Below are 18,183 nucleotides of genomic sequence, written 5' to 3'. Positions count from 1 at the left end.
TTGGAGTGGTCTCGTGCCAACTGCGCAGTTCTCCTATTCTGGCGTGAATGTGGGCGGCGATAGCTCATCCCCACATCCACCCAGTCTATTGATTTATTTTGTTCTGGTGTAGAATAATGGGCGGCGACAGCTCATCCCCACATCTACCCAGTCTATTGATTCAACATGGGTCAAAACCCTTGACAGAGGGTCCCAGTCACAGCATACGACCGGGGAGTGGATCCTCACTAAATCATTTGAGCGATCTTCTTGCCTCGCACCTCGTTGGCTGGGCCCCTTCCAAGTTTTGCTGGTCACACAAACTGCGGTGCGGGTTGCAGGACGGAAGAATTGGATACACGCGTCACATACCAAGAGGATTCCACACCCAGTGCCACACGATACAGAAGATACAGAACCCCTCACCAATGCTGGAACCAACGATCACAAAGCAGCAACCAGCATCAAGAGTGCATCGGAGACTCTCCCTGAGCCCGTGAGGTCTGGGGAAACAGCCATTTCATTTCCACACTCTCCAACAGTTTTGTTTCCTGAAGTCGTTCCTAATCCTGTCTTTGATCGTGCTTCCGATCATTCGCCACTTCCAGTGGGAAGTGACGTCACGTTGTTCACAGATCACTCAGTATCAGGAATCACAAGGTACGATCTGCGGCCGAGGAAATAGACTTACTGCACGGTTCGGCTGTGCCATCGAGGAAAATCATCGAAGGGCTTGCCTTTTCGGCCCGACCATTTTGTACAGAAGGGGATTCTGTTGGCTACAGTTTGTGGAAGGACTAAGAAAATGCTCGGCCAGGAGTTCGCCAGCAAATAACCTTGGTGCACTCGTTTGAAGAATACAATGCTTACAACCGCCTCCGTTCGCACGGAACTGATAAGAGAACGTGTGACCAGCTGGAAGGATGGACAATCCACTGTGTGGGCCCCGAAAACGTATTGCTGTCTTTTGATAATGTTAATTGGTTTCGCAATAGTCATTGTTTCAGGTTTCTGGTATTTAGAAGAAGTACATCCATTTGAGAATTTGTTGCCTACTGAAAATGTACCTACTGTTTCTACTCCTTTCGTGCATCTGCACACTCTATCTCCTAGAGACTCACAGCACAAACAGAGCTATCACAACCACACACTTTTACTCATCATGAATGCTACACATGCCATTTTTAACAAATCTTATTGTTGGGTCTGTTCACATTTACTGCAACATGGGGATAAGGAGCTTGGTTGGCATATTCATCCTTTACCTTTGACAACTGCATGCTATGCTTCTCTTAGAGCACTATTCTTTGGCCAATGGAACGATAGCATCTCGGGGAACTTCGATGGGACTAATTTGAATACATTTGAAAAACGCGTTCTGAGGCCCCTGGGATGCTCGCTCTTTGCAAATAGGAGTAAGCTTAATGTTGCTTCTATTAGGCCTTCTGATAGACTGTCTCGTCCTTTTCATTCTTTGATCTCTTTCAAGATGGCTCCTATAGGCAATAAGGATGCCACGCCTCCTTCCTACACTGTTAATCATAGCCCCGATTCAGTTTCTTTCTGCATACAGAGGAATGGTACTCAGTCAATGGGTGATTTTGAGGGTTGCGCCAACGTTGCGAATTTGACTAGTGAGGACAGACCTTTGTATGTAGGTTAACCTGTCTACTTTGTTTGCGGTAATGTAGCATTTCCATGGTTACCCAGGGATTGGCAGGGAACTTGTTATTTAGGGATTCTGTTACCAGGGGTATTCATTGCTAGCACTGTAGAGATTTCAAAAGCTTGTCCGCGGCGAGACGAAAATGGTGACACTTCAGCACAAGTTCTGGGTGATGTAGCTAAATCCTTTGTGCCATTTTGGGGACAAATAATGAACTCTGAAGATATCAGGAGACTAGCGAGAGTACTGGAGAGGACCATCAACCTGACCACTGACATACTCTATAATATGACTCTAGAACAGAAAGCAATAAGGTTAGTAGCACTTCAGAACAAGATTGCATTAGATGTCATCCTAGCTGAACGTGGTGGGGTATGTAAATTAGTGGGGTCCACTTGCTGTGTTTTCATGCCAGACTCCTCCCCAACTATCTTCAAGGCAATACAGAATCTGCATGTCCTAAGTTCAGAAGTGCATGTTTCCGAGGGAAACTGGGATCTTAGCGCTTGTTTCTGGGACTTCTTGCGATCTTGGGGATGGAAACTACTTTCAGTTTTGTTGATCATTTTGGGTGTCCTGTTGTTTCTTTGTTGTTGTATACAATGTCTTCCTGGTATGTGTTTGATGCTAGGGGGATGTTGCGTACAAGCGATGGATACATTAGGACATAAAGTATATGCCTCAGAGAAAATCTCTAACAAATATGTGCTGAAAGAAATCTTAGTAACTGATCTTATGGCAATTGACATCTCCGATAGTGATTCAGGATGTATGGACATCGAGACGTGGAGTTACTCGTAAAGTGACTAGAAGTAGATTAGTGCTTGGCTTAGGCTAAAAGGAGGGTTTGTTAAACGGGATATCATATCGTGCCTCCTTTACTGTATGTATTGGCCTAAGCCCAGTCGCTCTGCGAAGAAATCCGCGTTGCGAAGTTCTGACCTTAGATCGATTTTGTCGCCATTTTAGGTTCATCCGCCATTTTGATTCGCACTCTAAAGTCACCCTGTGTTCTAAAATGGTGGACAGTGTTCTTCTGTTTGTAACTTGGCTGTCTCGACCTCTACATGCAAGTTAATGCTTAAACTGCCCGCAGGCCAAATGTTAGGGTCATGCAAGGAGACCTTGTCCTTCGTTGACCTGTAGATCGAGAATTACCTGTGCCAGCGATACTGATCCGCGAGCATATATTAAGCACAATGTTGTTTAAATACTGAATGTGAACACTTGTTGAACTACATTGTATTAAACATGTACTAAGGCTTAATGTTAATCCAGAGAAAACACTGTTGCCATTGTGACCTATTTGTGAATATACTAGGAATAATCCATATGCCTATAGATGAATAAATTAGAAGCAAACTCGACATGAACCCGTAGCCTGAGAAATGGTTAACCTGTAGGTGGGCTGGACATCATGTTACAAAAGTGTATAAAAGAGCGAATGTTCTGATGTACAGTCCCACTCACTTCTCACACCGAAAGGGCTGGTATTTGCTGTGATGTACTGAGGGCCTGATAGCTACCTGTTACTTTGTGCCTTTGAAAACTGTTCAGTTATAGAATAAAGATCTGTGTATCTTTGTAAACCCACGTTTGGTGTATTTCCTTTTGGGGTACTTAGCCTCGATATTTCCTTTTGCTTTTACAGAGGGTGTGTTTGCTTAGTAGTGACTTATAAGCGTATTCAGTGGTGTCATCGCTCGGGATCTCTTTGAGCATTTATCATCGGTTGCAAGGACTCAGTCGCCTCAGATGGTTGTGGTCGGCCTTACGGAAAGAGCCACGTTTTTAGAGCTTTGCGGAAGTTCATATAGTCCTGGGTGTGTCGAATATGTGGAGGGAGTAGGTCCCACAGAATTTGGACCATGGTTGAGAAGGCGGATCCTCCGATCCTGATAGAGTTATAGGTTGAAATCACTAGACGTAGGGCAGTGCTTCATCTTTGGGAGGGGAGAGGGAGCTAGGGTTTTATCTTTTCTTGTAGGTACATTGTGCCGGTCTTGTGCACTGCTCAGTGGGTGATGCATAAGGTCTTGCAGGTGGCCCTTCCTCCGAGAGGGAGCCAGTGAAGGATTCGGAGAGCTTGCGAGATGTGGTCTCTATGACCCAGGGTGAGGAGCAGTTTTGCAGCAGCGTTTTGGGCTCTTTGTGGTTAGTTGGGTTGGCAAGCCTGAGCTCCTAGGTATAGGGAATTGGCATAGTCCAGTCTCGACATCACAATAGACACAACTGCTGCAAGTCTTTTCGGGTATGAGAAGTAGGGAAAAATGTGTCTGAGAAGTTTGAGATGGTAGTGACAGCATTTAGACACGTTGTTGATCCAACGGGAGAGTGTTCTGCCTGAGTTCATAGTGAAGCCTAGGTTCTTCACTATATCAGAGAGGGAGGGGAGCCGAGGGACGACAGCCATGGGAACAGATGTGGCAGAAGGGCAGTGTTGCCACAACCCATGACTACAGTTTTATCAGGGTTCAAAAGGAGGTGGTTTATTGTCATCCATCGGTCAAGATCGCTGAGACAATCTTCAAGGTTTGGAAGGGGGTTGGTGCCTGACTTGGGAATTCTTAGGATAATTTGGGTATCTACAGCGTAGTTGTAATAGGAGATGTGCGTGCGGATGATTCTTGGTAGAGTGATCATATAGAGGTTGAACAGGAGATCAGATAGGCATGCGCCTTTGGGTACTGCAGTGCCCACTGATCGAGCAGTTGAGAGAAAAGGCGAGAGGATGGTTAATTGTTTCCTGCTGCTGAGGTAGGAGGCAATCCATTGGAGAGCAGTGCCACAGATTCCTAGGAAGTAAAGACGGTCAAGGAGGATTGAGTGGTTAACTGTGTCAAAGGCTGCAGAGAGATTGAGAAGAATCAGAGCTGCGCAGCCTTCAGAGTCTGTAGTGACCTTAAGATCATCCCAGATTGAGATCAGAGTGGTTTCTGTTCCACGTCGTGGTCTGAAGCCTGATTGTGAGGGGTCGAGGAGACAGTTGGATTCTACGAAGGAGTTGAGCTGTGAGTATGCTGTCCGGTCAATTAGTTTCGCGAGAATTCTGGTGTTTGAGATCGGTCTGTAATTTTTTTGCGTCAAGGGGGTCACGGATGCCTTTTTTAAAAGTGGTTTGACATGCTCTATTTTGAAGTTATGTTGGAAGATGCAGAGGTGAAGGAGTCATTTAGAATGGTTCTCGCATATTCTTTTGCTCAGGTACATGAGAATATTTCTTTCAGGACAGAGTTGGGTCAGGGGTCGAGGGGCGACCCGGAGGGTTTGCTGGCTGATAGTAGGTCAAGGAACTTGTCTCTGGAGATGGGTTTGAAGGCATCGAACATAGGGGAGTTGGGCATTGGGCAATGGGATCAGGAGGGGTCGGTGATGGGAAGAGGGAGAGGAGGGACAGTTTGGTGTTGAGGGTTGCCGTCCTGTCAAGTGTGGTGTTGAAGAAGTGTGGGAAGAGGGAGTTGCAGAGTGATTGTGTGAGGGTGGATTGGGTCGCAGTGCACATGGATTTCACAAATTCTTATATGAGCATGTGGAGTTCTTTGCTGCAGTTGCCACAGTTGTGAATTCATTTATCGTAATATGCTTTTTTGGCTTTTCAAATTTCAGATTTTTAGTTACGGTGGTGCAGAGCGAACATGGATCTGCTGAGATCAGTTTTAGATGCTCGCCATATGCATTCAAGAGAGTTATTTTGTTTTTGGCGTTCCTCGGGTGGGGCTTGAACCATTTGGGGGACGGTCCTTTGAGTGAGGATGTGGGGCATGATGGGGTGAGAGGAATTAGTGAATCATTAAGCCAGGAGTTGAAGGAATCGATGGTTAAGGATCGATCAGGGGGCAGCGTTGCAGGGGGACGGAGAAGCTGGACTTTGGCTAGGTCGGGAAGGATCTTGACTTTATTCCAGCATTTAAGCTCAGGAGTCGGGTTTGGGGGGCTCTAGGAGGAGGGGCAGGTGTGTGGACAGAGAAAGGGATTACAAGGTGGTCGGTCCCGATGAGTGGTGTGGGACAGGATAAATAAACCAGGTCATGGGAGCTGAAAATTGCATCGAGGTTGTGCCCACCTGAGTGGGTTGGACCAGTGGTATGAAGGGAGAGTTTGAGCGCATTGCGACTGTCAACCAGCGGATGAGTCATGGGGTTGTTGGGAATATCGAACCAGATATTGAAGTCACCCAGGAGTGTAATAGAATGGTGATTTACTTGAATGATAGCTATTGAGTCACAGAGGTTATTGGCAAATGTCTGTCATAGCCTGAGGGTCTGTAGATGAGTTGGAAGCTGTGGGAGAAGGTTGGTGGTAGCAAGAGTTTAATTGGAAGAGATTCACAGGAGGCAGTGCATGAGTGAGGCAGAGAAAAGAGGATTGAAGAGGACTGCCACTCCGTCACCTCTGGAGGGTCTATTGTATGCAATGAGCAAGTAGCCAGGGGGGAAGGCTTTTGTGTGTACTGGGGTAAAGTTGTCGGAGAACCAGGTTTCAGTGATAAAAACGAGGTCAGGCTTTTCAGAGGATAGGAGGTCAAAGATGCTGTCTCTGTTTTTTGCTACAGACTCAGCACTGAAAATGATGCATGTGACTTTCTGAGCGGAGGTCGTTTTGGTGATGTTCACTGCAGTGGGAGATTGGCGGACATGGGGTCCAGGGGTTGGTGGATTTGGGAGGAACATTTAGGGTGGATGAGAACAGTTGAGGTGGGGTACAGCAGGGGCTGTGTACTTGTGGACTTTGAGTGAGAGAGGGGTCGGGGTGATAGGCCTACTCGACCCCATGCCGTCGCCATCGTCCCCACGTCCTCCTGGATCGTGTACAGACACCTGCTCCTCCTCATCAGAGGAAGAAATATCCGTGCCCTGGAGTACAGTTGAGGCCTCCTCTCTGCCCTTTTTTTGCATCCTGAGGGGCTGGGTTCAGCCTTAGGGATGGCATACTCTTCTCCAGTGTCCTCTCCACCGGCTTGGCCGGGGCTTAATGCCTCAGGGCTAGGGACACTCTGGGCTACATTGACTGGGTCAGCACCCTTGGCCTACGAGAGACGGCAGCCACCAACTCAATCGTCGACTTCACCTGGGCTGCCCGGGCCTTCTGGGGCAGGTTGGTCACGTTTTCCTGCACCTTCTTCTTCTTGGGCTTTTCCCACAGCTTCGCCGGGTTAGCCGATTTCCTCTTCGAGGAGGAGCGATGGAGGCAGATGGAGAAGATGAGCGCGCTCTGCCCATCGCGGGACCCACTTGCAAGGCAGCCCCGATGGAAACAGACTTGCAGTGCTTGGCCTGGTCTCGGGCCCCCACGGATGGAGCACCCTCAAGGACATAGAATACTGCTCCTCGGACAGGCTGGTCCTGGGTCAGGCATTCCCCTGCTTGCCACACGGGCAGAGGCCTTGATGCTGAGCCATACGGCCAGCCTACTGTGACGATCCTTCACGGTTCACTTGGAGAACCTGAGGCAGATTTCACAATCTGATTCCTTGATATCTGGATGGAGGCAGTAGAAGCACTGGAGGCCTTTCTTCTCTACAAACACATTCCGCAGTCTACAGCTGGAGCAGAGCTTAAAAGGGGAACTTCCCCCTCTCTTCTCTTCCGACATGGTCTGGAGTGCAGAGAAGGCCCAATGGCCTTCTGGAATCTTCGATGAAACTTCTGACGATTCTTGCCCTTGAAGGGCATTGAAATTCACTGACAAATGGATCCCTGCTTGTCGGCCGAAGGAGCGATAGAGCACACGGGCACTGTTTGACAAAAATAGAACTTTTATCAAAAAAAGCACGAAAACATAGAATAGCTCATGGAGCAAAACAAGAGACCTCCCAACACTTGAACATGCTGTAAAAAATCTCAGTATGGCTACCAAAGGAGGGCCCTAAGTAGAGGGCAGCCATTAGTCTGAGGCAGCACGACTCAGAGATCAGTGATTGGTCTTGAGGAGAAATACAGTAAGCCTCGAGCGGGGGAGTTGAGAGGTAAAATAAAATGATTGAGGTTCTCTTGAAGAAGTTTGTGGCGGACTCTGGACCTAGTTGGGACATCCGATTATTGCTTGTCCTAATGGCCATCAGGTCTAAACCATTCTTCTGTGACAAAAATGTCTCCATTCGAGCACCTGACTGGATGAAAAATGGTGCTTCCTCAGCATCTGCTCTACAGAAATCAAGAGCAGACCCTGATCAACACGTCCACGACCCAGGAGTACATTGAGAATTTATGAAAACACCTTCAGCACACTTTTGCATACGCTCAGCGAAATTTAGAAAAGTCAGCAGAGGGGATGAAAATCCACAATGACTTAAAGTCCACCAAGAAAGAGTACGAAGTAGGAGACAGGGTCTGCCTGTACAATTTCTAAAGGAACCAGACCAAAAAGCAGAGGTTCCTCCCCTCCTGGCGCGTTGCTTTTGGAATTATTGACAAAATCTCACCTGTCGCCTATAAGATCTGCATACCTAACGGGGATCAGACGGAAGAGAAATGGGTTCATATAAATCAGTTTAAAAGCTGTCATCCCGGACAGAACTTGTGACTGATTGAAGAACGCAGTGAGGGTAGAGCACAGGAACCATCTGAAAAATAAAGGTAAAGAATGGGATCCCGGATGGAGAAAATCACACAAGTATAAGTTGTTCTACTTATCAGGAATGTACCAAAGCAATGATCATGTCTAAAATTGTGATGGCATGAAATGTAATGTGTAACTGGTTGTTTTGTTGTCAATTAGCACATTGATAATACCAGGGAAATTAGTACAGTATAAAATACTTAACCTCTCTTTAATTCTTGGCAGATTAAATAACTCCTTGCCTCTACAGGCCGGAGGTGGAATTACCGGAAAGAGAGGTGCCCAGGACCAAAACCCAAAATCTGAAAAGAGTGGAGTGCAGACCAGAGCGCCACTCCCTTGGGACAGGGTAAATAGTGGACGTGCTCTGACGGAGATCCCCGGAATGAACACAGGCCACAAGGAAACAGAAACACTGCTCTCTCCTTGCTCTTCTCTCTGTCTCACTGGATTCAAAGACCTGTGGGGGTGAAATATGGCCACTGAATGCCAGAAATAAAGAGGCCAGGGTGATTTGTAAATGTCCATTGAAGTATGAGACCAGCACAGAAATGATGATGTCAGACATAAGGCCTTTTGAACCTAAAACAGAACTACAATCTAAAGGAAAGAAAGTGGGCTTGAATCAAAAGTGTGAAGATATGCGCAATGCATTTCAGCAAGGAAAAGAAATACATGTGGCTGATAAGGCCATTTTACTCAATCTATGGAGAGCTGGAGAGCGGCACTTTTACTTAAAGAGACAGCCGAGCATACATTATCATCAATGTAATACCAGACTGTGCTCCAGCCATCTAAATTGAAACCAAGCTTCTTGCATGTACAAGAAATAAAATAATTTCTTTTTTGTTTTTCCTCATCCATATGACAGTATGCAGAGAGAAGTGCTCACTAGACTTTCAGAGTTTGAAAATTGTTTTCTCATATAACTGCCCTATACATATTTTGCAACTGTGAGATTACAGTACATTCCAATTGGATATTGGGCCAAGGTGCCGTATAAAATGTCATGTAATGTCATGTAAAATGCATTGTGTGTGAGTTTAAAAGCCTTTGCGTGCAGGATTACATGAGCCGGCCATTTCTCCAAAAATGGAACTTAACCTTCAAGACCTTTCCAATGCTGTCCTGGAGAGAGGGGTCTTGTTGTCAACCATCAATCAGGGCCATTACTTAATAATATAGAAAGAAATGCATTGCTTGGATGTAAACCAAGGTAAAGACAGATAAGGCCATGCCTTTTCTTTCAGCAGAAGTGACCTTGAGGTCATAATTCCCATAAAATGTCAATTAGAGTTGCTATCAGGGCCCTCACAGGCCTTGAAGGGTAAGGTAAACATAAACATGAGCCCGCCTCTTGCTGGTCACATGCTTAAGGGTAAATGCAATTTAAGACAACAAAGAAAAAAGGCTGCAGTTGAATTAATATAAAAATACATATTATTGCAGAAAAGGGGCAGAGTAGATGCCACAACGGTCATTCCAGACTTTTATTAAAGGTGACAGTAACCCCCTTTGAACCATGCTAAAATTAGTTTTGTGTGATAAACATAACTAAAGTTATTAATGGAAATTTGATTTGGGCCTTCCCTTGATTCCGAGAGATTTCAAAGTTGATGTGAGGGTGAAGAAAATTATTAACATGAGAACTTGCATTTTTTTCACTGCTACAGCTCCTGAGTAAATGTAGAAAAAACATATCTCTGCATAGGACGGGCGTGCTGACTTCAGAGCAGCATCATCTGATTTTCCTTAAAATGTAGTTCTTCAAAGTATATTCATACATGCGAAGATTTGAAAAATTAGGGCACTTGCCATGTTTATAGATTTTTAGAGCTTTGAAGATGCCAAGACCACCTGGCAAAGTGGGATGACGAGGCGTTCTTCTCCCACAGCTTTCCTAGCTCACCTCTGCATCTCCTTGTCCTACTAGCACACAAGTGAGAGGTGGGTAGAGAAAACCAACCAATCGCTTTCGCGAGAATCATGACAAGTTTGTGATGTAATTTACCATATAAGTCGACCAGTTTGCATTAGAACTGGGCTTTTTCATTTATTCCGGGAGGCAACCCACTGCTGAACTCTTCTGAGAAACATCCAGGCAGAGAGGCCCAAATATTGCATTGGAGACAGGAACCAGAAGACATAGAAGCTGACTGGGACCACTTGGAGGATTCAAAGAAGACAATCCTTGACTGACACCCTTGCTGTCCCAGCAGTGCCCTGATGTTCTGTGATGCCCATTCCATGGCCTCTCCTGTAAGTAATACTATCCCCAAAGCCATAGATTGTGTAAACTCTGCAATTGAAAGCTTTAAGTTATTTCCTCTAGCAAAATATCCTGTTTGTGTAGATCCTTACTAAATCAATGAATTACCCTATAGAAATCACAGGATGTGTTTGTTGGCATTTGAAACCAACAAGCTCTTCCCAGTGTGTTTTGAGCCAGTACAGACATAAAGATCTGCCAAAAGAATTAATCCCAAACCCTGTTTTCACGTGAGTGTGCAGGGTGCAAAACAAAATTCCCCATTCATCTCCTTCATTTTAAATCAGAAAGGTGAAGCCTGGTAGTGCCTTTGTATGTGCAGGGTGCAAAACGAAATTGCCCCCTTGTTCCCAGTGTGCTCTGACCAAAACCACAAAGCCCTGCCTGTTCCTTTTAGGTGTGGCAAAATGAAATTCCCATTGCTTTTCTTTCCCTCATATTGCCCTAGGGTAAGAAGTAAAAGAAAAACCATTTTGCCCCTGGAATCCCTTTTTCCAAAGAGTGCATTTTATCAGAATCCCCCACGATTTTCCCACTGTGTTCCCACTCTCTGCCACTGGCCTTCAATTCAGAGGGGTCAAGTCTAATTGATGTTTCGAGGGTGTGGGTCCCTGGGAGAAAAGTATTATAACCAAATCAGCAATCACAATCACTGTGTGTCTTGATTTGTTATTTTTCTGTATTAGGGGGTGATTTGAAATTACAGTGTGACTGCATATCTCAGTATTATCTCTGTGTTGGTGCTTTTAGGGAAGTTAATTTTGTTCTTGTGTCACCGGCCTGGTTCTTAGTCCATTGTGGCACCAGGTACTTGTTGGGGTGTTGTTGCGAGACGGGTTGGAGGCCTTACCAAACTGAACCGAATCAAATCCAAGTGATTTATTGTGCGCCAAATCCATTGGGGGGAAAGGAACTCCTTAAGGTGAGTGTGACCGCATAATGAACCGTAATAAGTCTAGCCCAACCGTTCAAGCATCATAAAAATTCAATACAATTGCGTCACTTGATAACTCTGAGCTTTTTGCATGGAGGTGGCTAGCACGGAAGACATGTTTGAATTTCATCGCACACAAACATTTAAGAGCTGCCTACACTATTCGTATGAGTCCCAACAACAATTAAATGCAGTGTCAACAGCCCACTGTGACACCCAGGTGAGCATTGGTGCTACCCCTTGCAGTGCACTTTGAGTATGAAAATAGGAGGCTGGCATGTCCACCTGCAAATGTGCTTCCGATTTTCCACACAAAAAAGCGTTTTCCATTTTAACTATCATTGCCTTTGAAGCACTAGCACATATGAACATGATTTCAGGCTTCACGTGCAGCTGTGAAATAATCACAAAATGACCAAGGACGATAAAACGTGTACTAAGAAGGCACCTTTTAAAAAGATTCTCTGTAAGAAAGCCGTGGAACCTGCTATTCGGAGCCATGCCCTCTTTCTTTAACACATCACTAATAGGAGAGAATGCACTCAAGTGCTTTGTTTATTTGGGATAATTCCATTCATAAAGTGTTCTCCCAGCTAACCCCCGGTAAATGGAATTACAGTGATCAAAGCGCAGGCTTGATCAGAGCGATGGAAAATACGAATACATCTCAGAAAATGGAGAGAGACTAATTACAGAGAGGAAGAGGTCAAGGGGAAGGAGCTCTGTTCCGACAGATTGTAGATTACAAGCGGCGAGAGAAAGGGGTAAATGACAGGGAAGAGGGGATCAAGGAAAGGGCAGAGGGCAGCAGAAGGTATAAGCAGGATGGGCAAAGGAGCGGCATTGTGCTGGTGGTCGCCAAGTGGACGGGTTATCGCCTGATCCCCAGCGCACCCTGCGCTCCATTGTCTGGAGTGGGCCTCAATTGAGATTTTACGCTGAGCCTTGAACAGAGACGGGTTCATCTCCATTCATTGGGGCAGCTGAACCACTGGCCTCTGTGTCACTCCCAAACAGAATCACCAAACAGCACAGCCTCATAAACTGTGAGCAGTGACAACCACGCACAGGCTCTCCTCCGGTGCAGGACTGGCCTGCAGAGAACTCTGCAGATTCTCCGCTGGCCCTCTGCACCTATTGTTACAAAGCATCCAGTATGTTAACAAATGATAAATGCCATTTTTGTGTTTTGTTTGTGTTATTTTTTTTGTTATCATTAAATATGGACAACCGTGCTGTAAAAATCATTATTGAGAGTGAGACCCATTTGTCCACATGTTATTTATACGAGAACACCTCACATCCTACTTATAGAGGTTCTGCACGTACACAAGAATTTCCTACTACAAAAAAATGCACAGACAAGTCCAGATTTTGTGTGGCTGCGTAGTAAACGTAGAATGTGTGCAATTACTGCAAACCCCGATGGAGTCAGTAAATCGGTTTGAATGAACAATTGCAGTCTCCTTTGCGTGATTATAGCTTTGAGCGTGTTTTGTTTTCTGTAAATAAAGCGCCGGGGTTTCTGCACAGAACATCTCCTTTGTGCTTCAAAGGGAAGCTGCGCCACGCCCCCCTAAACATCACTCCCCTGACGCTGCCCCTCACACATCTGCAGCAGGCACGGAGGCATGAAATGGGGGTTCCTATGCGTTTTCAAACCGCGGCGCTTTAAGAAAGGAGGCGCTGCGGTTGCCGTCGAGTGGCCACATTGTCCGAGCTCTTTGAAGTGAACTTTTGTTGACAGTATCACTTTATCAAGTTCTGTGGGAAAACACTGTCGGCTCCAACTAGAGAGGGGGGAAATGTCGTGACAACGTTCGTACAAATAATGTACAAAATGTGGGACGAGGCTCAGCGCCCAGCTGGCGGGATCCGCGCTTGGAAGCCTCGCCACATGCCTTCCCTACAGCTGTTCTTTTGGGCATGTGAAATCGCATAGCGTAGAATGGCATAGAGAGCATTGCAAGAGAGTTTGGACACAGTTCAGTCGCCTCGTGGCGCAGGATTCGTCACGTGAGGGAACGCTGCCGTGGTGATTTATGGGATAACACCGTGTAAAGTTACTGTAACATTTCTGTATGGCCTGAACACGAGCTGTGTTGGAGTGGGAACCACGTGCACAAGGTGCGCTTGATTCGGCTGTCCACACGCAGGGATCTGCGGCTCTGCGTTGCCGTATTTTGTATTACTTCATATTGGCTGGTCTGCATTCATCGACGTGGCTTGTTTTGTTTTCCTTGACACGATTGAGACGCAGCCACGAGCTACAGTCCAACTCTTAATGAAGTACATCTTCAGTTTTCTGAGGATGGTCCACATTAAGAAAGAAATGTGTGGCTGTGACTGCTAAGCTTGGCAGTCGTCCATTCCTGGACCCCCAAGAGACAGGATTTACCAACAATGCTCCCTCTCCCCCCCCCCCGCCCTGTCTAAAAGAAGGGATGCAAACACTTGCACTTGTTAGAACATTTTTGACCCTGCATATTTGCTATTTATAAAAGAAATCAGACCTATACCATCAGATGTTTTAAAATGTGTATATTGCGTGAACATGGATGACGAGCATCAGAGTGCTTCACAATTAAACCATATATAGAAGATGATTTGGAGGATCCAAGTTACCACCTAAGGCAATATCAAGTAACACCCCTTTTTCAGGCCATCCTTCCACAATGACAATGTCACACTCTCCTGTCTTCCCCAGGAGTTCTCCACAGTCCTAGCGTCTGGCCTCGAGCGCGAGCTGTAGGAACCACCATACTCTTAACATTATCATGAATGGAAGCTGTGGGCCAGCCATGGCCCGTCTTGCCCTTGGCATGCAAGGCCTCCAAAGGGGTGAGGGAGCATCCCTCCTCTTGCCTCCAGTCGTCTAGGCTTGTGTTCTGCATGATCAATTGAGCGGCCGCCAGCGGCAGCAACGAAAAACAACACAAGATTAATAGTACTTGTAGTAAACTATAGTTACTAGACTGCAGCTGGTATGCTCTGATAAGGTGTAAAAAATCGAAAACAGGCTCTGCCCACTCTGGTCTTGAGTTAAACCTCTTATGCCACCTAGGGACTGGCCCAGGGTCCGCAGTATTGAACTGCCAGCGAATCCAGTGTCCCCCTTTTCACTGTGTTTTTACCCCTTTCGTCTGGCACCAAGATAGGTGCCTTTCTAGCACAGCCCAACTAAAACCGGCAGTGGCCAGTTCAACCCTTTGACCACTAGGGTCCCAAGTCATCCAACATGTTATGGCTCTGGTCTCTCAATGCTCGCCATGGCATGGCCGTTGTCACTATTCCCTCTTGACCGATATATAGGAAGGGAGGCAAGCAATATACTTGGTGGAAAAATGCTGGCAGCAGTTTTATTTCCTATTTACACCAAAGATCAGCACAGTACGATCAGAACATTTGGGAGGTTCAAGTTACCCCCAAACCAGTTTTAAGCAACACCACTTTTGCAGTCCAGCAAACACCACATGGCCGCTGTCACCAAAACATGCAATGTACAACTACACCTCTTGCACAAAATCTGACATATCCTTTCTCCTGACAACTTCCGCACTTCAGTCCAAGTATTGGTTCTCTCTAAACTGGATTATGGAAATGTTCTACTCACTGGACTCCCCAACAACATCCGTGCCCCCCTGAAAGCCATACAAAACAAAGGACCCAGACTCATCCTCTATCTACCCCAACATTCACACAACACCCCGGCTCTTGCTCAGTTCCACTGACTCCCCATGACTTAGAGAATTGACTTAGAAGTACTCTGCATTGTATTTAAAGCAATCCACCTGAAAACTCCATCTTACCTTCATGACAAACTCAAACCCATCACCCCCACAAACACCAGACAAGCCAGCAAAAACATTGCATACATTCCACTCTGCAAACTCAAATGCACACAAAAACAAGCATTTACACACGGGGCGCTGAAGGACATGGAACACTCTACCTCTTCACATACGCACTGCATCCTCCATCACCACTTTCAGAAAGAGCATCAAAATATACCTGTTTCACCAAACATAACAGTGCCTGCCTCCACTGTTATCACTTGGATATCCTAATGTTCTTATCCTCTACTGAAAACAATTTGTAACTTATTTTTTAAACTTCCACCTTTTCAGACTGTGAACCGTGTAAGGCGCTCCGAGACTCTCTGGGTAGGGCCAGTGCTAAACAAAAAAGTCAAATGAAATAAAATAAACAAATCCCACAAAAACCTTGTCCACTTCCCAACCATCCCTGGGATTTCTCTACAATTGTCTTGTCTTGTGAGTGTCTGTTGTGCCCCCCTGCCGCCTTGCCCCACCCGTTAGGTCTGTGTATCCCCTTTCCCCCCTTGATCTGCCTTCTGCCCCCTCACCCCTCCACTCACCCCTCTTCTTTTGCCACCTTCCTACTCCTCACCCCCACTATCTTTCTCCCTCCTCTCACTCTTCCTCCAACTTAGCACTTACTCTTATCATTTGTTCCTGTGACTTTTGATAGCAGCTTGTCTCTCTCTCCTCCCCCCCTCCTTGTCTTCTCCTTTCTCTCCCACCCCTGCTCTATTAATTTGTCGCCGACAAATTTGCACTGTAGTGTGTCTTGTTCATTTCCTTGTCCCCACTCTTATCCCCCCCGTGGTCCCCCTCCCACCCCTCCTCCTGTTTACCTCTTGACTACATCAATTGTGGTCAGGCATAGTAATGTTACTGCTTGTTTTGTTTCTCCTTCTTTTCCCTTCACTCTTTGCCTTATCTGTTCCATGCACTTGCACTATCTGAAATGTCGCCAGGCCTAGTGTGATAGTTATTTTTCACATTCTGTATTGTTTCAAGGACTTTAATTGAATGTAACTGTATTTTCCTATGTCCCCCCTCCCTGAAGCGCTTTGAAACACATTGTGTATAAGCGCTATATAAATAAACAATCAATCAAAATCAATCAATCAATCCTAGCATCCGGCCTCAGGTGCCGGCTGTAGGCAGTGCTATGCACTTATTATTATGCTGATTGGAAGCAGTGGGGATATAACCTTGGCCGAGTTTTGCCCCACTTTACAAGGCCTCCAAAGGGGTGAGGCAACATCCCTCCTCTTTTCTCGAGGCTTAGCCAGGTTTGCCTTGTCTACATGATCAACTGTGTGGCTGCCAAGCCAAAAAATGGTATTCGATCCCTCATGCCCAACACCAAGCACATACTTTAGGGCAAAAACCTTTCACAGCAAGGGAATCTTCAATGTGCATCTGCCCGATTTCAGACAGATGTTACCCATCTTGGAGTTTGTCCCCTGGCATGCTCAAGTTTATATGACCATTCCGTATCGTGGTAAATCCTGCCAACCTACAGATATCTGCTGTTGTTAACTTCAGTGTTTTCCTCAATTCTCCCATTGCTCTATGTGACACTCACCCACGCCATTGAAATCTGGGGGTAAACTCCTTCAGTAGTAACCCATTCCCTGCAGAAACCATTGCGACCTTGGTGGACTGTAGTGTTTTCTACCCCTCCCTTTTTTGTATTAGCCTCTTGCGACAGTATCCATAGAAATTTTACACTGGTTTCTTTTCTTGCCACCGTAGTTTGGCCCTCCCAAATGACCTGACAATCCCTTACCTGATTGAGATATTTTGACAACAGCTGCTTCCAAATGTGAATATTGTCCCACAGGGGCACTTCAGAGTATCCGGTGCCACAGAATTGTCGACCCATGGGAGGTGACGCAGAGGATGAAAGGATGGCCAGGGACTCCTCCCTGTCTGGCCTTCGCTTGTTGCTGCTCGCTCACTGCTTCAAGACACCAGGCAGGGTTTCAGCATGCAAACCGCAGGTACACTGTCTACTGGAGATGTCCCCAGAACCTGGAAGACTACCTCACTGCCTTAACGTTGCCAATATTACAATAGCATTTTACAACAGGCTCTAGACTCACAATTCAAACTGCACATAAAAACATTTAATTGGAGATATGTTTATGTTAAATCTGTAACATATACCCATGTACTTCCAAGACATGCCTATACATGTTTTCAGTAATACATGTATATGGAAATACATATGTCACTGCCCCAAAAAGATTTAAGGTTTGGATTAAGCTACATTTGGAGTATATTTGCAAAATGAAACCCCAGTAGTAACATGCAACTGACTTCTGCATACAGTAGTTAAAAATACCCAAGTATGGTTGCTTTCCCATAGGTCCATACCACTGCATAATATAATTGAAGGGTCTATTGTGAAGCTTTGAGTTTCATAGGATTGTTGTGGTATTGAATTTTATTCAACACTTTACTGCCATTTGTTTGGTCTTTGGAGGACCTTTGTGATCAGGGTTACATGTGTGCTTCAGTTATATATGTGTACCCACTTGGAGGTGCAAGGGGGTCTACAACAGAACATTTTTATGAATGACATTGTTCTGGGGTAGTTGGGAATGATTTTGGGCCCTTGGTGCGGATGCATTGGGTTCTGAAACCTTTGGCTCTCAGGATGTTTTAGATTGCAACTCCCATCAGCCCTAGCCAACTTAGTCAATGGTGAAGGATCTTGAGAGTCATAGTCCTAAACATAAGGGGAGCCGTAGATTGCACACCCCTACAGCTTAATCATTGTTGATTGTTTTGCAAACTGCTAGCAATCAGATTTAAATAACCAAAACAAATCACCAGGTAGCATACTTATTTCAGTTATACACCATAAAAGCCGAGCAAAAACACATATAACATGGAAATGCTAAAAACAGAATAAAAAATGTCTTACAATAATCATGAAACCATTAAAAGTGAATGTCAG

This window comes from Ambystoma mexicanum, chromosome 2q (assembly GCF_040938575.1).
Source record: "Ambystoma mexicanum isolate Mex_15411 chromosome 2q, UKY_AmexF1_1, whole genome shotgun sequence".
Taxonomy (NCBI): Eukaryota; Metazoa; Chordata; class Amphibia; order Caudata; family Ambystomatidae; genus Ambystoma; species Ambystoma mexicanum.
Note: the sequence above shows the minus strand (reverse complement) of the source record.